General features: G+C 47.7%; 1 protein-coding gene across 2 annotated transcripts in view; it reads left to right on the top strand.

Annotated features, from left to right (window-relative positions):
• The first annotated feature begins 4,035 nt into the window (after positions 1-4,035).
• SYNGR1 (synaptogyrin 1) overlaps positions 4,036-6,934 on the top strand; it is a 59,664-nt gene continuing 56,765 nt past the window's right edge. For both annotated transcript variants that reach the window (XM_019515168.1, XM_019515169.1), the window contains exon 1: positions 4,036-4,041. The gene's annotated coding sequence lies outside the window, so the exon portion shown is untranslated. The remainder of the gene's footprint in view (positions 4,042-6,934) is intronic.

Below are 6,934 nucleotides of genomic sequence, written 5' to 3'. Positions count from 1 at the left end.
CCCCCCCCCGCCTCAGCCCATACATCGACCCCCGCCCCAGTCTGGGGGCCCTGGACGGTCTAGTACCCAACTTCCCATAGATTGACCTGTATCCAACTACCAGAGCTGCTCCCACTACCCTGCCTGGCTGTGCACTGGTCATGTGCATTCACATGCGTGCACACAGACATATGGGGTGTCCCCTGCTTCTGTTCACCACAAGCAGCAGTGGGTTTTCTGCATTTTTCTGCAGGAAACGGAAAACTCAGATCCCCAACATGCTCACCACGAGGCAAGCCAGGAAATGAAGTTCTTCTACGTACTAGCATCCATGTTAAAAAAAGGACTAGCGGACGCAATCCTGGACACTGTTCATATTTCAAAGGACCATCCAGAGGTCAGAGGACCCAAAAAGAGGACATATCTGGGCAAACCCAGATATATGGTAACCCTAATGCTGTGGGAGGGGCCCTGGGGCTGATCTGGTGTGCTTGTGGCCCTGGTGGCAGGGGCTGCAGGTGCTCCCCCTATACAGCTATTTGCCCCCTCGTGTTCTCTCTGTTCACCTGCCTCCACCCACTGGAGCTGGCAGTCCCAGGGGCTTGGCTGCCTTCCCCAGCACACCCACACACAAAACATGGGGCCTGTAGGACCTGTAAGGCAGGGTTCAAGCCCCTCAATGCCTACCTGAGCTGAAATCTGGTCATCATCGTTCAGAAGTGTGACAAAGCAGGGGGTCAAAGATACAGCCCCCAGTGCCACCCCTGGGTCTCGGTGTGGACCCACGCACCACATGTAACCTGCTGGACTAGCCCCATGTGCAGGATCTAGGACCCATGCTGTATGTGGCACCCACTTCAGGCAGCCCAGGGTATGCACTGCATATAGTGCCTACCCCAGGTGGCCTGGGGCAGGTGCCACCTGTAGTGCAAGTCTCAGACCAGCCTGCAGCGGGCACAATGTGTAGCACAATTCCAGAGTGGCTGGAGTGTCTGCTGCATGTTCTGGATCCAGTGTGGGCGGGGCCTGATCCAACCTGTGGACCAGCCCTGCAACACGTCTGACACCCTTGCTGGAGGCAGTAGGCATCTGTCTGTCCCGTGAGACAATGGAATACACAGCTGTGATTGTGGCCGTAGAGCCCAATTCTTGAGAGAGAGTCCCTTCCACACTTATCACATGTGACGTTTGTGTTGAACAACCCTGAATGTGGTACAAGGTTCCTCCTGAGGTTTCTTTTCCTCTGCACATGGGGCTTTTCTTTCCTCAAAAGCCTTCATTCCATGCTTAACACACTGATTCCAAGCTCTTTGACCCTCAGTAATCTCCCAGTTGTTTGGCTTGATGTTTGTTGCCTTCAAGTTTTCCTGCAAATGTCTTTAAAACAGAGATAAGGATCCCTGCATGATCTTCCTGTAAAGAGTTCTCCATAAGAGAGATCCTTGGGTATACAGCCATCTTCCATTTTCCACATAAGACTAAGCCATTGAAGTTGATACTAAGAAGAGATGCTTGGAATGCTGGCACACAGGACCAGATGAGTTTAACATCCCTGCTGTAAGGCCTTCCTTTTTGGGCAGGCATTTGCCAAACAAAACTAGACAGAGGTGATGTTTAGGGTCAGGAGTGCCTCTGTTTTATCTTGTTTACTTTGACTCCATAGACTTTTCTTTTTCCCTAAATTTGCACAACATGCAGGCCTCACATTGCCTATGTTGGGGAGTCTTGAATGCCCGTCACTCCTTTTTGCTGTGCTTGGTGTGTCACTACATTCCTCTTCACAGATACTTTGATCCCAGAAGCACTTCAGTTTGGATCAAGATGATTAGCACATGAGAGAAGGCAGATTTTGAGGGACAGTTTCAAAGGAGTTGGGATGCACAGGCCAATGATGATCACACCCAATACTAATAAAGTGAACCCAGAAAAGAACAATGGTCACAGGTCATGACAGCTTCCCTGCTCCCTACTCAGTTGCCCAAGAGCTCCTTATCTCTGGAAAATGGGCAGGAATGCAGAAATTTGAATCTGAAGTGTATAAAACTCTTCTGCACAAAGGCATAGCTGTGGGAGTTTGGAACTTGCCTTGACCATAGGGACTGATTCTGAGTCCTCACCACCTGGTAGTGAATACATCTGTGTATTCTTTGCTGTACGTAGCTGCTCTTGGTAATGTTGCCTGAGTAATAATATCCCAATAAACTGGTGTATAGTTTGGAGGCTTTGGCTTCTCTTATATTTCTCCAGATAAAGGCCCCCCAGAGTCATCCTGAGTGTAACGCATACAACCCATCAGGGTAATTCTGATGGCCTACCATTATTCTTTAGCAAACCACTTTACTAAATGGACAAGGATTTTAAAAACAAAACAGTTTACTGTCCTCCCTGTCCTGTGGTTCATTAGTCTGTGTGTGCGTCTTATGTGTGCAATCCAGCTTTCCCTTTGCAAACTTGTCAAGGGCTTACATCCTGTCAGAAGAGATCCTACTAGTGGCAGCCCCTCCATTGGAAAATGTACTGTACCAAAAGTGGCCCTCAGTAAAATGCCCGCTGCATTTGCCCCTTCACTTGTATATACCACTAGCCTCTTAGACACAGCTGGATCCTATGTATTCAAGCCCCTGGGATCCCCCAAGCATGACTCATCAATCCACCTCTTGCTGATGCAATTGTCTATGGTATCATCACCCAGTCATATGAGGGGAGTATCCCTAACCAAATGTAGGGGCCAGATGTCAGGGCAGGATGTGACTTTTTGAGATGAGCTTTACAACTTTACATCAGAGGGGCTGGAGTTTAAGAATAGTAAAGAGCAGAGACAAGGAGGCTGGGTCCCCATGCACCAACAAGGAAGAAGACTGCAAGACAGCAGAATGAGCTGGGAGCTAACTCAAGTCCACCTAGTGCTACTCTACTTCTTGACATCTACCCTTATGAACATCTACAAGCCACTGATCCGCCCCCTCACTGTGATCACACACCTAGCCTCTCAGTGGGTCATCACCCACATAACTGGGCTCTTCATCCTGTGGTGCTATAGTCTGGAAGTGGGGGTTGCCTTATTCTTCATTCTGTACAAGCAGCTCTGGGCTGAGATGCTAGCAAGCAAAGCCCTGTGGCAGCTCCTGGCAACAGTCAAAGACTTTTGTCTTTACTTAATCATTGCCCTGCTGCATTGTGCTAGAGGATGCACCATTCAGATGATGGAGCAGCTAAAACAAGAAGCTTGGGCATTCCTGTCATCCATGAGCCAGTGGGTCTACCATTGGCTGGTTGCCTTTTACCAGGAGAACAAAAAGGCCTGGAAGACTGTGGTGTGGAGAGCTATGCGGCAGGCAGTCTTCTCACTCTTCTTTGGATTGCTTGATGGGATGTTAGAGGTCCTCCACATGTCAGTGCTGCTGATGGAGTATGGAATCACCCACATCTTCTATCATGGGAGGTCCACGTGGTATCCTGCCTCTGGGAATAATACCTTAGATGCCATCACTTCTGTCCTCCCCACTACTCAGGTCCCCTTGAGCAGTCGCTTCAAGGGCCCTGCAACCTCAGTCTTCCCCACTGACATGCTAAGGTTTATGGTGGTCAGTGAAAATAAAAGTAAGGGTCCAGGCAGGTATGGATTGGACGCCACAGGACTCACTCTACATGAAAGATTCCAAAGCTGCATGAGAATGAAGGAGCCATTTTCTGTGTTATCTAGAAGCACTGCCGTGAGGCAGGCCAAGATGGCCTGCACAGTCTTCATCGTGCTCTACCTCTCTGCATTCTCCATTATTGTCAGTGAATAAAATAGGGGATGTGCAATGGCTCACCTGTTTTCAGCCTTTTATGTATGAAAGTCCTCCTTCCACTAACATTTGAGCCCTGATTTTGAGGGAGGAGCCTAATGGCATAAGGTAGGTGCTTGCAAAGTCCCAATGATAATGGGTGGTTTAAGAACAAGATGTTCACTTCTGAGGTCCTGATTTAGAGAACAAATAAGAATATGGTGGCCACACCTTCCTTCAAGAATCCATCTACAAATCAAGCAAATGTAGAATGCAGGAAAGCAGGAAGAGGGTATAGTGTAGTGGGAAGCCAGAGAGAAGACAAAAGGAAGAAGGTGAAACAGGGGAACTGCTGAGGTGGGGGAATATGGGGCAGAATGAGAGAGGGGCAGGAGAGCTGGGCTGACAATTGAAAATGGAGGGAGGAAGAACACAGAGGAAGTGCTGTCAGCTCTCTTTTGCTTAATGATGTGATTCTACTCTATCTGACATAGAGCTGTCTGTCAATGTGTGTTTGTGGTGAGGAGTAAAGAGTATTTTAAGCCTCTGGAATATCTGAAGTGTTTGGGCAAAGAAGGTCTGGGTGTTTGTTCTGTCTTCACAAGAGCTTCTTAGCCTCTTCCCACTTGAATGGGGTAATTAATAAGTGAAGACCTCCTCTAATTCTGTATCTCTTATTCCTTGTCCTCTCTCCCTTTATGCTTCATGCTCTTTATTACATGCTCTCTCGCTCTCCCTGCTGTCTTATCTAAGTGAAAGCCCCAGCTGGGGACACATGCTGTAGCAGAAGCATGGTGAGGCAGACACCTTTGGAAGCACTAAGCAGTAGGACCTGGTTTTATCTTCTTTTCTGTCTCTTGAATTATGTTTGAACAATAAATATGCCCCTTAGAAAAGAGAAGGGAGGACTGGTCCTTGGGGAAAGTCCATTGACACGGACAGCTGGTGCATTCCCTGGCAGCTTACATGAGAATGGAGAAACTGAGGCAGAGCCAGGAACTGCTGCTGGGCTTGAAGAAATTATATTACAGTGATTCTGCATGTGATGGGAGCTTTATGCAATGTCATCCATAAGGTCATGCCTCAAATGAAATTGTCTTGCGAGATTAAAAGATGCAAACCCTGACAAATGAAAGCATTCTTCCAAAGGCAGGAGCTTTCAGAAGCTGTTATAAAAGTACAGTGTGCTCCTGACATGATTTACCTTTAGGGTTTGATATGGGGAACTGCCGCAGCTTCAGAGTATTCCATAAAACAGCTCAGATTAATTTGTTTCTCTTCCTTGATTATACTCATATTTTCTTTTCAAGAAACATCTTCACAGGACCAAATCCTAAATTTCTTATATAAGAAAAAAATCTTATGCAAGTCAGCAAATGCTTTCGTAAATTAACTCTTCAAGCTGTGCGACCCTAAGCACTTAACATAATAAATCCTTTGTGAAGTTTTAAATCTAGGTCAGCTCTACACAAGCATGAGCACATCAAGAAATGTTATTTTGGAAATACTAACCACTTAAGAGTATGGAAATTGAACGATTAAGGGAAGGTAGTGTAGTATATCCACAAAACAGGCAGTCTCCTAAAGAAATGTCTGTATGTAATCCTTACCTTACATTTTCTAAAAGAACCTTAATTTTGACTGAATGTCCCCATGTCATTTTCAGGCATTGCCAACTTTAAAAAAAAGTCTGATTACTTCCCCTCACACTTCCAGGATATACAAGACTTTTAGTGTTAGCATTAGTGTTATATAAAATTATTTTCCTTTTGAAAAGTTAGGGGCATACATGCAGGGACTCTCAAGGAAGTTGGTTTTAATACTTACCTACTGGAGGCGCTACCAAATGCCTCCAGCTTGATGGTAAATTGTAATGGCCTGGAACTCAAAAGCAGCTTGACTAATGTTCTTCGTATTTTGCAGACACACAGCACATAGGGCTCAGGTGCTGTAAAAAAAACAAACAAAAAACAATCCCCCTCATAGATTACTGAGCAGTTGATACGATAAAATTGATCTAGTTTTTTTACTGACCCCTATTATTTTAGCATTTGAACATCTCTTACCATTTAAAAAGATGTAAATAATACCTCTCCCCTTTCCTAGCAGGAGCTGGCTGTCAGGCTGACTGAGAGCTCTCCAGGGATTATGTTCTCATATTTAGTTGTGCATTGCCTAGTACACCATGACCTGGAATTCAGTTAGGACTTTTGCATGAGAAAGGTCAAAGGTCCTCTGGAGTCTCTAAGTCCACAGGACAAGCATAATTAAGGTGCCGCTGGCGGGCCTCGAACATAACGTCTCGCGCTGCTCGGCCTCTGGCATATGGTCTTGCCTGGCGCTTTGTCCCTAGATTTTGTCTCTTTCTGGATAGGTCTTAGAAGCAGTCCCCACCCCTATCTCTCCTGCCACGACTTTGCTCGAATCTTCAGTGGACGGGTCGACTACTTAAGCTTCTTCGGTGTCGGGACTCTTGGGGTGATGGTCTTCTGCGAGGCTCTGCTCTCCCCTACACCTCGCCCTAATACCCAGCCACGCCAAGTTGCCGGTGATCCCCGGGGCCGACCCTCAGCTTGTGATGCCGAGGTGAACTGGTGGCGAATCTGTAGGCTTGTCCTGAGCCTAGACCCTGCTGGATGAGGATTCCTACTCAGGGTTCTTCCCTGGCCCTCTAACTGTGGGCCACTCCGCAAAACATAAAAGAAAGATCAACCCGTAAGTCTCTTGGGCTATAACTCAAAGTTTGGACTCCCTGTCCCAGAGAAAGTCCTCTCCTTACTTAACTCTATCTGCAACACCCCTAAGGCTCGGTGCTACATTTCCCTGATGGCCACTCGGTCCCTCACTGAGTGGTTCCGCCTGGCAAAACCCAGGACTCTGCGGCCCCTCTCTCCGCTTGTATTTTGGTTCCCTGCTGGGATGGACTCTGGGGTGCTCCCCAAACCCATGCCGATCCCACCTGGATTGCCGGGCCCTCTTCTGTTCCCTTCTCTTCAGGGTGGCTCCTAGCGTAGGATCTGGTCTCGGGATCCTTATGCCCGGTGGCGCCGCCGCCAACTGGAGCATCCGCCGCCCCTCCCTGGGCGTTCCCCTTCCCGATGTGGGAAAACGTGTCCCAGCCTCAGGGCTGGCCGCTGGCCTCTCCCTTACCTCCGCATGAGGCTCCTGGCTTGTCTCCCCTCCTA

Source organism: Gavialis gangeticus, unplaced genomic scaffold (assembly GCF_001723915.1).
Source record: "Gavialis gangeticus isolate Ggan-Ray unplaced genomic scaffold, GavGan_comp1, whole genome shotgun sequence".
NCBI classification, from domain to species: Eukaryota; Metazoa; Chordata; order Crocodylia; family Gavialidae; genus Gavialis; species Gavialis gangeticus.
This window is presented reverse-complemented; position numbering and strand designations above follow the sequence as displayed.